Here is a 17,150-nt window from a genome sequence, read left to right on the forward strand (position 1 = left end):
GATGCCATTGCAAAGGTAAAAAGAAAATGCCCCTGTAAATCACTTCACCTCATATTAGGAAGGCTCATTTTTGATCAGAATTTTTGATTATTGATCAGAAGGTGCTCCTTCATTTTTTTTAATTAGGAGGACAAGCGCTCTTGATTACAAGAAGAAAAACACTGCTCTTAAACTGGGTGTGTGACAGGTATGGCTGTGGAATGGGGTTTGGCCGAGGAAAAATTTTCAGTCAAAAATTTTTTTTTTTGCTTTAACCCCTGACTACTCTACTACAACAATTATTACAACTTTCGTTTAAAAGAATAATCACACAATACACTATTTCCTTCCATGTTTTAATGTTAATAGTAAACCCTTTGTTTGCCAAAAATAAAGAGTTTAACTCTTTAAAATAAAGAGTTTACTGTGGTAGTACTACACTCAACCAACACCAGGGAAGGCAGTTTTTGTCAGAGCCCTTGTTATTCTCAATTTTGACATTAATTTTCATTTTTACACCAGACATATATATCGGTTCAAAATATCGGTTGGTCTACTTGATCTGTAATAATCGGTATCTCTATCGTTCTATCGTTTGTTCTGTCATTAACCACTGTTGTTGGACAGCATTACTTTAGAGAAATGAGAGATTTATACATATAGTAATGTCATATGTTGTAATATTTGCATTTTTATTTTTGCACTATGGATTATTTTCTGATTCAGTTTTTTGAAGAGGCAATGCTCCTGATGTATACACACACTATGTTTGTTATAAGCAACTTCTACAGTAAATACTGACTAAAAATCCAATAATTAGTCAATTTCCTGAAAAAAAGATTAATTGAACTTGGATCACTTCACACACCCCACCGTCTCTTTCGTCATTAAATCAATTATTGTGGATCCATGGTTATAATTGCTGTCAGACCAGTGACATTTGATTGTGTGTTAATTAAACTTTTTGCCCTCACTTGCATAAAGAAACTACAGAGGCGCTAACAGCATTAGCATGCACCCACACAAACACTCTTTTTCAGTAATGTGTCAGATAGGAAATACCCATAACGCCACCAGTGATTTTTTTTCTCCTTGTGTGCTATACTCGCTCATGTCACTGAAATGTGTTTTATCTGTCTCTCATTAATTTACTTTTTTTTCTGTTTTTAGTTTATTACTGTCAACCTGTCAGAATATGAACTGAAAACTAATGTAATGCAGGCTGTCAACCGAAGGCAGCAAAACATAGAAGCGTTTGTTTTTGATGGCTAATAACTACGAATTTGAAAGATTTAAGAAAAGTCTTCTCAAATAAATGAGAGTACAAACAGATAAATGCCATCTGGTGCAAAATGCTCTTTTTGGCTTTAGAGCAAGGCATTTATTGGCACTCTGTCGACAAAATTCAGTTTAGGTCAGCAGTTAAATTAGATTGACTCATTAAATTAGCAGGAATATTGCTCTGTTCCCAAACCTAGTGAAGTTGCCTACCTAAACAACATTTTAAGGTAATGAGAAAGATATTTCATTTCTAGAATGCTTTGTGATGATAGTGGACCAAGTTGAGCGAAATTTTGAATAAAATTACAGAGTAATAATGTACTGAAAAGAATCGCTAACATGCTAACTTGTTAGCTTAGCAAGACGCTAATACCAGACTCTTGGAATTAATTGTGAGTCTGTGTTCTTCACATGAGGACCACCATTATGTGTGAACTAGTGTCCCAAATCAGTTGTGTATGAGATTCCATGATGTTAGAATGCTGTCTTAGAATAATTTCTTATGTAGACAGTATGCAAAAAGACTTATGAGTTCAATTAAATACAGCTAGAATTTGATATCCTTGGAAAATATTATATTAAATAGATATTAGAAGCTTGCACACCTGTGCTCTCATAAAACGAATTGTTTTGCTTCCTCACACTCTTCCTCCCCTTTTCTCTCTGTGTTTGTGCCATCATAATATTCATGGCTGTTCGATATGTCATCACACACACACACAAACACACACACACACACACACACACACACACACACAGACACTTCCTATTAAGTCTTTCAAGCACCTGTTTATTCGTATTACCTCTCTAGTAATTAGCATATACTTATATGCAGACAATTTGTGAACAGCCTTATTATTCACAAATGCAATTAAATAAACATGTGTTGCTCTAATAATGATAATCAGAATAAATTTTCACCATGCTTCACCTCATGAATTATCCATATGCTCAAGCTGGGAGCACTCTTGATGATTTGTGGTGTTTGATGGTTTATACACATATATACACGTGTGTTCAATTTGGAACATGCATTCCATGATTATGCTTGAAATTAATTGGCAGCTGCATTATATGAGGAAGTGTAAGACTCATGTATCATGTGCGATTAATTCATTGAGACTTCAGTCTAGAGTCCCAGTGTCCCAGCGCATGCATAAACTATTGTTTTCCTGTCCCTTCACTGTGAGCAACAGAAGCAAGTTTCTTTAGACACAAAGAGAGCGTTTTTGTTAAATGAGGCATGCGACTGACTGATAATGAAATTTATGAATTGTATTTATTGTACAGTTTGCTTGCACTGGTGCACACGTACATGTCCAGTCAGCCATTTTATTTGCTTCATATGCCTTCTGTGTGGTATGAATAAAATCATTTTAAGTACAGTACCTGTATTTCTGCCGATATGAAGTAGAATCATGCCTATGGGAATATTTAATGTGTACCAGTAGATTTTTGCTCTTGTACATGTGAGCATGTAATGCCAATTTCATGCTTTTTATAGATTTTAAAATATAATCTTGTTAGTGTAAATCATTTTTAACAGTTTTGACAAATTTTGTGTAAACCATTTTTAATTTGCAAAAAAACCCCAAAACAAAACAAAACAAAACAAAACAAAACAAAACAAAACAAAAAAACATAGTCAAGTTGACTTAGGATGTACATATTTTTAATTTACCTGACTTGAATACCTGAATTTTCTTTTTTTAATTGCATGGTAAGACAAAGACAAATTTATGGTTTGCAATTCGTTTTTTTTTTTTATATCAAGTATGACCATTCTTATATGATATTATATGATAAAATAGTATATGATAAAATATTTAGTCATTTTTCCTTTTGCTGATTTGGATTGAATATTTCCTGTGTTATCCATCAACTCAAAAGACTAATTTGTGATTGAGGGATTTGATGATAGTGGAACCAGGGACCTGCATGCAAAACCTGACGTGGAGAGAAATTTTAAGCCAATTTCATGCTTTTTATAGATTAAAAAAAATCTTGTTAGAGTAAAACAGTTTGATGAATTTTGTGTAAACCTTTTTAATTAACAAAAAATAAAACAAACCTATATATTCAAGTTGATTTTGACTTAAGAAGTTACAACATATTTTTACCTGGTTTGTTGGTATAAGAAAATATCATTTTTTTCTTTTTTAGTTATAATATTATGTATTAATTTTCCTCCTCCTGGTTTGGATTGAATATTTCCTGTTATCCATCAACTTAGAAGACTAATTTGTGATGGGCTTTGATGGTAGCTGTGGAACCAGGGACCTGCATGCAAAGCCTGATGGGGAGAGAGGGAGGGGGAAACTTTCAGAGACGCTCTAAGTGTTTGTTTTTGAGAACTTCCAAACTAGGCCATCTCTGTGCTTCTAGTTCAGCTCTCCGGAGAGCTTACAGAGAATGTTAAACATGTCAATTTCACTCAATATTGGAAGTCAATGGTTTTCCTGAAGAATTCTGCATTCTCATTTTTAGGACTTGGTCTGGGGTTGATTATTTTAAGTGATGGAAATTTGTTATCAGGAATTTCTCTTTTGGTAAATGTATGTCTAAATGACAAATATAGACAAAGGGGGGTTCATCAAAGGCAATAGTTGCAAAGCTTCCTTTGATTTAAGAAGAAAAAAAGAAAGTTTGTTAATTGAATTGTAATTTTTTGGCAATTTCAATAAAAGGTCTATGAACACATTGCTGCCGTCTGTAACGAAAACCTAAAAATTGAATCTCTTTGATCTGGCTGCTAATTAATTTGCTATCTGGAAATGCACACAGGTGCTGTGAAAGTGTCCCAAAGGAGTCAGCTAGATTCATTTGGGATGTAGAATCCCTTGATATCAAAACTAGCCAATTAGCACTTTAGTAATGAGCATTTTTTCACCAGATGAACTTGGTGTCCCACAGTGTGTCAGCCAACTATTGTTTAAGTGAACTTGATGATTTGGCGTGATTTGAAGCATGCAGTGTTATCATTCCTCTTATTTTTGCTTTTAGAATGTGGTAACACTTTACATATGGGAATAGTTCACCCAAAAATGACAGTTTGCTGAAAATGAACTCACCCAAAGGCCATAATTTTTCATGTGACCATAATTGGAGAAATGTAGCATTACAGCACTTGTTCACCAATTGATCCTCTGCAGTGAATGGGTGCCGTCAGAATGAGGGTCCAAACAGCTGATAAAACATCACGATAATTTAGTAATCCACACAACTTCAGTCCATCAGTTAACATTTTGTGAGATGAAAAGCTGTGTGTTTGTAAGAAACAAATTGAGATTGGATGATACAGAGACAGAGTGTCGGTGAAATTCAGTGTGGTTCTGGAATTCTAAAACCTGATAATTCTGAAAGGTAATTACACACCTCGCCTGAACAAGTCGCACAGGTCTCATTCATGTTCCTAGCACAAACTGTACAATGAATTATTCACAAATTTCAGTCTGGCAAAATTCCATTCATAGTTTGCCAGCTAATCCAAGAGTCACCAAGATCAGCTGTTTTACAGCTTATCCTCTGCTTGCCTGTCTGGTCTGAGCTTGTGTACTTGCACACAAAACACACGCAGAGCCACATAGCCTGCAGACTCGGTAAAGTAATTAGGCAAGCGCTTTGTTTACAGAGCATCTAATTGTAATCACAGTGTTTACAGTGTTGCACTAATTACAATAGCTTTAATTTGTTTATGCCACATCTCTGTCCTTCTTTCATCGTAAGAGCTCACTTGCAGTACATACAAGATGATTTTTGCTTGTCATGTTTGGTTTGGTTTTACATATTCAAATTTGTTGTGCATTCACGCTTGGGCATGTATTTGTGATTATAAGGTAGATTGAGGTTTACACAGTGCTGCACTTCTGGATGTGATCCGTTTATGTATGTAGGATAATTGCAAACAGATAAAAATAAGAAAATGAATTGAGAGGTTGATTGTGCAACTTTTGGTTGAGGTACACACCAATATTAAAGGCTCTCAGCGTAAGCCTGAGATCCTCTTAAGTATCAGAGAATTTCACTAATGACCTCTTTCATCCCCAACACACACACACACACACACAAAAATAAGAAAGAGAGAACATCCATAAAGTTTAATTGCACTAACTTAGGCTTGTCACGTGTGCATTTTTAAGTATTTATAATGGAATAGAAAATATTATAAATGAAAAAACAACAAGTTTTGTGTGGGTGGTGTGACAGTAATCTTATATCCAGGTATTTCATATTATGGTTTGTCACTGGTGTGTGATTTCAATGTTCAGTAACTGTGGTAATGCCCTTTTAAAAATTGAATTAGGCTAAATTATTTACAAGTGAAAGGTAGTTTGATAATTATCTCTTATTAACTTGATGAAAAACCAAAAGAGAAGATCATTTATAATAAATGAACTATTAAAGGGTTAGTTCACCCAAAAATGAAAATTGGATTGTTTTACTCACCCTCGAAGCATCCTAGGTGTATATGACTTTCTTCTTTCAGATGAATCCAGTTATATTAAAAATTGTCTTGGCTATTCCAAGCTCTATCATTGCAGTGTCAACAGCGGGTGTTGCAGTTGAACAGTCCACAAGTCACACGGCTCCGGGGGGTGAATAAAGGCCTTCTGTAGTGAATCCATGCGTTTTTGTAAGAAAAATATCCATATTTCAAACGTAATAAACACTTTTCTCTCACTTCCGGTGTCTGTCATACGCGAAAGGCGTTCCTGCGGAAGGCAGCACGTGCCTCTGAGATCTCGCGAGTTTGTTTATAGGAGCAAAGGAAGCAAAGTTTCCTTACTTTAGCAAAGTAAAACCAGTCTCCTCTTGGCTTATATCGAAATCCTCCGACATTTTCTTTGCAAATCTTCGGTTTGTACTTCTAATTCGTGACCGACGTTTTGTTTTGTTGTCTCTCCGCTTTCGTCCCTTATCACGCAACACCGATGTGCTGCGTCATCCGCCGGCACGGCTTCCGCATATGACAGTTGGTGGAAGTGATAGAAAAGTGTTTATTACGTTTGAAATATGAATATTTTTACAAAAACACATGGATTCACTACAGGATGCCTTTATTCACCCCCCCTGCTGGTTATGGATCAGTCAACCCCTAATAAACAAAATCTTCCTAGTCTTCTTTAGTCTTTAGCACAATTCCTGCTTTGTATTTTTAGCCCTTATGTATAGTGCTATTGGAAGTGTGGGAGGAGTAGGGCTTGATGTCTGACAAAAAAGAAAAGGGACTGAAAAAAACCATAAGAGGAGAAAACGCATTATAACTGTAATAAAACCCACAGCAAGCATTTGTCTTGGGAATGATGCTTCATGTAATCATCATCTGTTGGGGTAACACTTCTGCAGTCAGCACACAAACAACTGGGAGTGTGTGTTATCCAAATATGAGTCTTGAGAGAGAGAGAGAGAGAGAGAGAGAGAGAGAGAGAGAGAGAGAGAGAGAGAGAGAGAGAGAGAGTGAAAACATCAAGAAAAGAAAATGCTCTCATCCAAAAACAATCCCCAGCATATTCTGGTGTCAGACACAACTGGAACTTCAAATGGGACTAGCTTCTATGGTCAGATGTAACTAAAAAATTAGCTTTTTAGCAACAAACACTCAAGATGGGTTTGGTGCACACAGGGATAAAAAGTACACTAAGTGCAAATAGCCTTGCCTACACTAAGTGCAAACAATGCCCACCATGTACCAGCCATAGTGGTGTAGGGAGTAAGCCACATAAAAGTAGCTTTTGACATGATCAACCTGAGTTCGAATCCATCTTTTGCTGAACTTGCTCTTCTCCTTTTTCCCATCACATATCAGATCATAAAAGCGTTTACTTTCAATGAAGAAAATATTTGAAAAGTGGAAATAATGTGCATAACAAGAGTTTAATAATGAAGTATATCGGGGTTAGGAGTAGGTGTTGGGAGGGCTTTATTGTCCCAATAATTCACTTAATAATTTTAATAAATATAATCATTTACACGCTATATTAATCTACAACAATATTGAGGTGCAAATAGTATCTGCCACTATTTGGCTACTAACTACTATTTACACTTACTGCAAAGAAAATACTTCTACTTTTATGTAGTGTAAATAGAATCTGTTGCTATCTTCATTTAGTGTAATGAAAACATTGCTAAGAAAATTGAATATTGCTAGTTAAACTCCATGCTATTGGTCTTACTGAAAATGCAGTTTTGTTAGTTCATACTTGCATTATAGAAAACAGTGTGCTGTCTTAAATGGGAATACATCTTGATTCAACAAATAGGTGTGCCCCAAGGATCAATATTGGCACCACAGCTTTTTTCCATTTTTGTAAATAATTTACAATTAATTTTCAAAAATTGTCATGTCTAACTTTATGCTGATGTCACTGTCATTTTGTAACAAAATCTGATTATTTACAAATTCATTTATCTCTTCAGTTGGATTTTAATATTTTGCAAGTTTGGCTTTTGGATAATAAACTAGTGCTTAATAAAACTAAGTCCTATATTATGATTTTTGGTTCTAGACAGAAACTTAAATCCAAAGCTGGTTTGTGTGCTGTATCATGTAAAGACGGTACTCCTTTGCATAAAGTTGACTCTATTAAATATCTTGGAGTATGGCTCGATTCTGAACTTTCTTTTAAATCACATATTCATCATGGTTTATATAAAGTTAACTGTAACCTAAAGTTAAAGTTAAGTTGGAATTTGTATTTTACCTCAATCTTGAAATTGTTTTTCATAGAGTATTCATTAGAAATTTATATTGCGAGTTTATATTTATAGACCCTTTGAAAAATATTCAAGATTAATTCAGTTTTCTCATACAGCAGTTCATAGGTAAGTTTAAAGGGGTCATATGATGCGATTTAAATTTTTCATTTCTCTTTGAAGTGATACAGTTCCTCACTCAAGCTTGCCTGCCACCGCTCACTCAAGCCCGCCGTGTGTGACGCTGTGTGTTTCGTTGTGAAAGCGAAACTACTTTGTTTGGCCTTCCAAAAGAGGACACGACTAGAAATCAGTGGTTAAGTTGTATTTACAACACTGTTCCAGAACAGTTCAACCCAAATATTCAGATGTGTGCAGCACATTTTATGGAGGACTGTTTCCTGATCCTGGTAGAGTAGACTACAATGCCGGCTGTTCTGACTCACAGACTGTAAGTACGGTTTTTATATTTAAAGAATTTGCCACTGACGATTCAAACGCGAGTTTTGAGCAGTGTAGAGTAGCGCTTGTTGTTTGTCATTTCTCCGATCACAGATGCAGACATCGTTTTATGTTTACGCGCCGCGATGCAACGCAACGTGTAAAAAGACAGTATATGTCATTATAATCCGTAATTATGTCCCCACTGGATGCAACAAATGCCTCGTTTATAATGGTCGGGTAAACTCACCCGCTTCTGCAGGCCACAGACCTGGCAAACTCCCTGAAACACACAAAATAATGTTCTTTTTAGCAACATCATATGACCCCTTTAACATTTACTTTTTATGGTTAATGTTGGTGATTTGCCTTAATGTTTTTGACAGTGATAGTTTTTGAAAATAAGTTTTATGATGGTATATTAAAGTAGTGTTATAGAGAAACAAAAATTTAAAATGGGTAGAGAGGCAAGAAATGGCAGAAAAAAACTATATAAAAACTATTGCATTTATTTTTAAGCATATATTTGATATTGTAGTTGAACTAGTAGATCTTGGTGTAAGCGGCGTTGAAGTTGTGGGTTCAGTTCTCTCATATATTTAAAAAAATCTGCCAAATACTTAATGTATGCAAATATATTTCAGGAGGGACATTTAAGACTTTAGTTTGTTTTAATATTTAATTCTAATATTTTACTTATTTAATATTTAACTATAAAAAAATAAGTAAAAAAAAAACATTTCTGAAATAATTGCTACAGTTTGATGAGGAAACCTCACTTGGAATCCAAAAATCCCAACCCAACATGCACTTTAATTATTAATATGGCAAGTGAGCAAAGTTAATAAAATAATTGTTGCATGAAGGAGCCTCTGCCATCATCAATCCCTTTTCTTAGTACCCATAGTAAACTAAACTGGTTGATGCCAGAATTGTTGACTGCTTTTTAATTTTATGACTACAACCCACTTATGAGATTGATTTAAATTTGAATGATTAAAATGCATGAATTTTCTGTATCCATTAATTTTTTTGCCAAGAATTTTTTATCTCAGTGATCCCTGAAAATATGAATTGACAGTGAATTGAATACATTGAAAAATCAAGACTTGAGAACAGAAAGGAATAGGAACGTTGGCACAGAATTGGTCTAACTGAGTTTATGCAAGTTTGAAATCCATTTTGGTCTGATGAGCTCATTGGTGCTGTGCCTCTCTCACACAAGTCCATTTCATTCTAATCTTATCTAAATGGTGACCTGGAAATGCATTTTGAGCATGCGCTATCACAGTACGCTTGGTTTGCGTTGTGTTATTGTGTGTTGGTGTGAAACGTGCTTCTCTTCATGCATCAGTTCATGGCTCCAGGTGTCTCCTCTTGTAGTTATCTCATCAGACCTTACACATAAACGAACACTTGGTCACAAAAGCACACACACATACAGGATGGAACAAAAGATGGAGGCAATAAAAAGATGAGAGCGAGTAGACCGTTTACCTGCTTAAGATGCAGATATGAACCAATTTCACTCATCCATGATTCCCCTCATGCCACACTCAGCTTGTTCAGGGCAATGTTTTCCCCCTCTTTTCTTTTGGAAAGGTGGGATCTTGACCTTGTTTACATTCACGGTTGGCCCAATCTACCTAGGAACTGTTATCAGATGGAGACTTGTCTGAATGTATATACATAAGGATGTCTAAATATCTTTTTTTGACTGAAGACGGAACATGTCCCACAGAATTCACACAAGTGTTTGTTAAAGTGATTAAGCTTTCTAAATGCTATGTTCTACGTTAAATAGGACTAGTTTCAGATCAGTGCTACTCTCATGAGAACAATATCTGTTTATTTCGGTGACTGTCCTTGGTTTTACAAATACACTCCCCATTAAATCAATAATGATTTAATAATGATAATGAGTTGTTTTGCTTTTGTTAGCCTTGAGGTCATTTATATGCAAATTTACTTTTAGCAGATGCACACAGAAAAATTATAGTCCCTTTCTGCTTGGAAAAGTTAGCAAAAATATTGATTAGTGAGTAGGAAATCAAAGCTTTTTTGCTGAATATTTTTCTTGCCTGTTTTGCCAGGTGAAAATTTTGAAGTTTGATTCCTCAGAAAAGTAATAGCACACCTCCCCTCAACAAACCAATCATTTTGAGGTATTATTCATGTTTGCAGCGCAAATGGTGCAGGACGAATCACATACCGAAACTTAATACTTAGGAGTAGAGGTTTAAAGCCAATCCCTAACCAGAAGTATGAGCTTTTAGCTGGGAAAATGTTGTATATATTTAAGTATATGTGCAAGTACACACACATGTATATACATTTTTTATACACTATCATTTAAAAATTTGGGTTCAGTAAGATTTTTTTTCCCTTTTTTAGAAATTAATACTTTTATTCAGCAAAAGATGCATTAAATTGATCAAAAGTGATAGGCTAATAAATATTGATAGTGTAACAAAAGATTTTAAATGATGGCCTTTTAAATTTTTCATTCATCAAACTTAGAATCCTGGAATAATTATTAAACAAACATAATATAGTTTTTAATATGGATAATAATAAGAATAAATGTTTCTTGAGCATCAAATCAGCATTTTAAAATAATTTTTGAAGGATCATGTGACACTGAAGACTGGAGTAATGGCTGCTGAAATCACAGGAATGAATAACATTTTAAAATATTTTAAAATAGAATTTATTTTAAATTGTAATAAAATGTCATAATGTTGCTGTTTTTACCATAATTTTGATCAAATAAATGCAGCCTTGATGAGCATAAAAGACTTTTTTCAAAAACAAAATCTTACCAAATACATGTGTATAGTTTCTATTTTAAAATTGGGATGCTTTCAGAAAATGAGGATTGTATTAGTTTAGCAGAATCCCGCTTAGAAGCAAGATGTGTGATTTGCAAAGTGAGTACAAGCAAGCTATAAGTTTTTCTTAAAGAGCATATACCCAGAGGGTAATTTTAGCACTCCTATAGTGGATAATCTTCAGGCAAACACATTTTATAATAAGGTTCTCTCAAGTTTACAAGATATATGACGCACTTTTAGCTTGGAGTTGAGGGCTAATCTTTGCTAATGCTAAATTAGATGCTGTGATGGTAGACTTATTTCTAAGAGTATTAGTACACTTGCAGACAGGTGTCTGAGTGTGGGTTTATATGTTTGTGTCTGGTTGTGTGAGCCAAAGTGGGTTTTTCGGAAAGTGGTGGATTGTAGCCTATTTACGCACTCCAAAGCTTTTGTGTGCCAAAAGTATGTGATGATATGAAATACAACAATGGAAAAGATAAATAATGGTAAATAAAGTGTCTACTGAAGTCAATGCACCTTCCCTGCATTGTAATAATGTTTAGAAAACCTTCTGTTGATTATTTGCCAGGCACACTTTGTATCAAAAAGATGGCACTTTATGAATTATCAGTATTACATTGTAATTATTTTTTGCATATTGTTCCTAAAAGAGCTCTTTAGACATGACGTTGTTCACAGTATAACATAACTTCTGGAACTTTCCTGCTTAAATAACCTCACTGTTTCACCATGGATATTTTAAACCATTTCTGGACATATTGAGAGTATAGATTGGTATATTTGGCATTTGTTGCCCCTGTATCCTACAGTAATTGGTCGCCTCAGGCCACAGGATAAGGGCACAGTGGTATGGTTGAATTTTTGTGCTGTAATTGATTGATTTTCTGTTCTTATTTATTTTTTGTCTGAGCTGAATTGTTTAGATTCCTGCTTGCACATTTGCATAAAATTGTGTCCATTTAATGCTATTTTAGCATTTTTATTTGGATGGTTGATGATGTTTTCTTACATTGGAGAGAAATGCAGCATGGAAAACTGTGGCAACTAACATTATTTGCTCTGTTTTTTTTTGTTTTTTTTTTACTGTTTACACATTTTATGTTGGTTTCTGTCATTTTTGGCTCGGCCGAACTTCATGTGAGTGTTTAATGTGTGTTGGTTAGGTAGGAACCTTTTACATGAATAGATCACCCCCAAATGAGGTCACATTTTCTCCTCTGCATCATCACTTTATTCCATGAAACACAGAAGATGAATTTATAAAGAATATCTTTTCTAAATATAATGAAAGTGAATGAGGCCTGGTGCTGTTAAAGCACAATACAAGTATAATAAACGTGGTTGATATGACTTGTCTTCTGAATCCTTATGATAGCTTTAGCCTAATAAACAGACTGAAAGTCATTATTCAAAATATATTTATTGTAATTGCATAGAAAAGCCATCAGTATTGCCATCAATATCAATATTGATCAGCCATCAATATAATTTAATGGACCTACGCTAACATGAACCACCAATGAACAGTTGTAATGTTAGATAATATCAGTTAATGTGTTAACTAATGGGAACTAATTGTAAAATGTTACCCATTTTTCAAAATGTTTCATATTATTCTTCAGCGAAGAAAGAAATTTGTATGCGTTTGGAACAACATGAGGACAGAATTGTCATTTGTGAATGAACTATCGCTTTAAGACCTTCACAATCCAACTGAAGAGAGTCATTGATTCAGAGAAATAAAGGAGAGAGATAGAAAGAAAGTGAAAGAAGTGCAGAAGAGAGGCGTATTCTCAGCATCCAGCCTCCCACCACTTAACCGGAATGAGATATGGAAGAAGGAGCAAAGGAAAAAAGAGCGAGAGAGAGTATTGGTGTAATAGGAGAGAGACTTGTTATCAGTCTTCATTGAGATAAATGAGCCGCCTGTATGAGTTCGGCAGAGGGAGAGAGATAGAGAGTACGTGTGTGAGTTTTTGTTAGACACTATCAGTGTACTTAGGCTGCGGTTTACAAGCGAAGGAGAATGGACGGACACAGGGTTATCTACAAGAGAGAGCAAGAAAGGAGAAGGACGTGAATGTTGAGGTTAAACAGAGGGTGAACTGAGACAACAACAACAACACTGGTTGGTCAGACTCGCAGCAGCGCTCACAAATAAAAAGTGGATTTGTGTGTGTGAGTGTGTGTTTGTGTCCTTTAGCAGTTGCAGCGCTCAAAAAGACATATTATGCTGATATAACTGATATCCAGTTACCACATGCTTAAGGGCCAATTCACACAAAACACGTTTTTCAAAGCAAAGAGAAGGGCAGTGGGGATGGGGGAAAAACGCAAGGTCTCGAAACACATTTTTTAAAAGTTGAACTTCTTTTAACTTGAATGCTGTGTTTGTAGCACGCTGTGTCATGCATGAGATGCTGCAAAAGTCCATCTAGTGTGTGTTTACATAGATCAGTGGTTTTCAAACCTGTCCTGGAGTACCCCCAGCCCTGCACATTTTGTATGTCTCCCTCATCTGGCACACCTGATTCAACTCATCAGCTCATTAGTGTAGACTGCAAGACCTGAAGTGGGTGTGTCAGATATAGGGAGACATACAAAACGTTAGGGCTGGGTATTGACACAAATTTCACGATTCGATTCAATTCTCATTCACAAGCTTGCGATTCGATTCGATTACCAGTTTGATTCGATTCAATATCGATTAATTTGGATACATGTCAGGTACAGTACATGCCAAATTTTCAAAGAAACAAAATCTCTCAACTAATGCTGTAAAATATACATGAGTCAGTTGGTACTACATTACTATAATATTGAAGGTTAAAATTGGCAGATTTGTTAAAATTACACTTAATGAAGTTTTTAAAATAAGAAAGTTACAATTACATAATAATATTTCTATTTCAATTCATTTTTTTTTCAATATAAACATAATGGTGGCTGTCATAAAAACTTGATGAATTTATTCAAACATTAAAGTCCGCATGAAATCAAAATTGAATTTATTTACTTTATGATGTGAATAATTAATCCGTGCAAGTGAATCCGCTGAAAAAAATTGTTTTTCTTGGTAATCTTTAATCAAAATCTGAACATTTACTTCCACTCTGGAATTGCATTCTTTCTCTGATGACGTCAGTTTGACGGCTTGGGCAGAAAATGCTTAAGCACACCCCTTCAACCGTTAGTTTGCTATGAGTGAAAGACAGAGAGGAGGAGCGCAAAAATAAAACCACGCCCTCTCCTCAATATTCCGTTTCAGCTGGAAATACGTCACTTCACTGAAATAAAGTCGGCAGCAACTTCTGGTTCACGTGGACTTTAAACATTGAAGAACAGTAAAATTTATAATGAATATGTTATATGGTGCATATATTTAGCAAAATGCCCCTCTCTACAGTTTATTTTTCTAGCTTACTAATGAGTTTATGGTCACCGAATATGCTTTCTGAGGTAAATGAAATGTTACTTGACATTGTATACAAGCTGTTATACTGATGTCTTTGCATGGCTGAAACACTGATTGAGCGATTACATGAGACAGGATACGGATTGTAAAGTTGTACTCTTTCTTTTAACTTACCTTCGGATGTTTAGTCATGCTTATTTTGTGCTGAAACTGGTATTAATGTGGAGCAGATGATCAACTCTACCGCGTCTGTTGAACTGAGGCGCTTACAGCGATCTGTCACTCCACAGTGAACGGCATGAGAATCGCTTAATATCGAGATATTACAAAATACCTACAAAACGTGCAGTGCTGGGGGTACTTCATGGAGAGGTTTGAGAACCCCCGACATAGATAAACAGTGGAAAAGTATCCATTCCAAATTGTGTGGAATGGAAAAACGCATTTGGTGTGAACAGCCCCCTCAGTCATCTGAGATTACAGCATAGTCCTTTTGACATATTTAGTGAGTCTCTTTAACCCTTGTATTATGTTTGGATTCTGTGATTTTTTTTTTTTTTAGGTTGCAGGTCAAATTGTCAAATTGCAGGTCAAATTGTCCCTAATTGGATTCAGTATAAAATAAATAAATAAGGTAAAAACCTTTAATGTTAAACTTTCTAACACATTACAACAAAAATAAACATGAGAACAGATTTTTAAACTTTTAACCATTTTATAACCATTATTGCAGCTATTTTTTAATAAATCGATTTTTTTGGTGCTTTTGTGACGATCAAGCAGTAGGGCATGCGGTAACATTGATTCCCGGTGAGATTACCATGCTTTAAATAATAAAAGTTTCACCTTGAACACAGTGTACATTTCTTCGGATAAAAGCATCTGCCAAATGCATAAATGTAAATAAATAAAATGTAAAAATAGCTGAGAACCTGACATAACAAAATAATTTTTTTTGTGATGGTCTGTTCATCTGCCATTAACCATGAAACTGTGTGTCAAATTGACCCGCAAATATCATAATAGATTTACAGTATATCATAATATAAATTTGAATATACGCACATACCATAACACCTCAGATTGTCAAAACTTGCATGTGATTTTATGACCCTAAATGAGAAATTGTCACAAAATAATAATAAAAAAAAGTAATATAGGTTAAGTATGTCTCAGTTTAGAAACATAAAACAAGGACCATATTTTACAGTACAGTTTATCACCTTGAAGTTCTCTTACTTTGCTCAAGGTTTCTTTTACCAAAAAAGTTGATTATGACTATTTTCTACACTCTCTCTGACTGTTTTAGCTACTGTACTGTACCTATAAACTACATGTAAATTACAGTTGTTATGATTGGCTAAGCTGTTTGCAAATTAAATGATTTACACCAAGCTGCTAATTGTTGAATGAGTGTGTATGTAAAGGTGGGTGGTCAAATGCTCATGGTTGTGTGATGTCAGTTCTGTTGTGATTTTGCTTATGCAACTTAGTTTCCATAAATGGTCTGTGGAGCACAGAAAATCCTGTTTTCCATTTTATGAACCTTTAAGTGCTATGATTCAGTATTCTTGTAGAGATTCTTACTGGAAACCATGTGAAGCTGGATACTATTTCCTTTGAGTACGTACTACAGTAATTTAAGCAGTAGTCAGGTTAGCATATTTTACATATAATCTATCTGGTAAGTGTGCTAATTTTGAGGCCTGTTATAAAGGGCAGTATGTTTTTTTGGCCACTTTTTGTTTTACAGCTGAACTCTCATTACCATAATGAATTCAATACACATTTTACTTCTTGATTTATTTTCAATCTTTTTTTAATTTTTTTATTTTGTATTATTCTCAATGGTTCTCATTCTATAATACAATTTTAAGTTCAAATGAGCATAAATGAAATGCAGTACAACAAACATATATATATATATATATATATATATATATATTACAGTTTAATTTATGATCTTTTTCATTTTGTTAGGGGAAAATGTGCTATATTGTCACAAAAATAATGGCAAAAAAATCTTTATGGTCCTAAAAATGGGCTTCATTCTATTTATAAAAATAGCATTTGAAATGTGAAAAAAAACTCTTTTGTTTTTGTGGTTTAATATAACCTGAATGTATTCTTGGTAGATTTTGGCAGATTCTGCATTTTTTTCTTGATTTTAAGAACTTTCACACTGTGATTATATCACACTATTTTATATAAAGCACTGGCCACTTTTAAATGTAGTATCTCTGTTGATATTATATGGTTTGTGAAATGGGAATTTAATAATAGGCTTCTGCTAATGTTTAAAAGAAGCTGTGGGTGACTTGCCAAGGAAAATTAAACTGGAAAATTGTTGCATAACAACAATCCAGATGAAAAGGTAATCAGTAAAAAGTAGTCCTGGGTAATAATATAGCAAAAAAGTATACCCATTTAATAGCTCTTTGTTGATATGTATACAATTGGTCTGAATTTTTTTTTTTTTTTTTTCAGGTTTCATTTTTTCA

The 17,150-nt window shown here is 34.5% G+C and overlaps 1 protein-coding gene and 1 long non-coding RNA gene across 2 annotated transcripts in view; both read left to right on the plus strand.

Annotated features, from left to right (window-relative positions):
• LOC107692622 (uncharacterized) overlaps nt 1–11,283 on the plus strand; it is a 15,538-nt gene extending 4,255 nt beyond the window's left edge. Inside the window, exons 2-3 of the long non-coding RNA XR_001634661.1 lie at nt 4,650–4,657; nt 11,274–11,283. This is a non-coding gene — a long non-coding RNA (uncharacterized LOC107692622). The remainder of the gene's footprint in view (nt 1–4,649; nt 4,658–11,273) is intronic.
• LOC107692681 (protein sidekick-1-like) overlaps nt 1–17,150 on the plus strand; it is a 231,304-nt gene that overhangs the window by 28,325 nt on the left and 185,829 nt on the right. The gene's annotated exons all lie outside the window — the stretch shown is intronic.

Source organism: Sinocyclocheilus anshuiensis, unplaced genomic scaffold, assembly GCF_001515605.1.
Source record: "Sinocyclocheilus anshuiensis isolate Anshui unplaced genomic scaffold, SAMN03320099.WGS_v1.1 scaffold50, whole genome shotgun sequence".
In the NCBI taxonomy this organism is placed as follows: Eukaryota; Metazoa; Chordata; class Actinopteri; order Cypriniformes; family Cyprinidae; genus Sinocyclocheilus; species Sinocyclocheilus anshuiensis.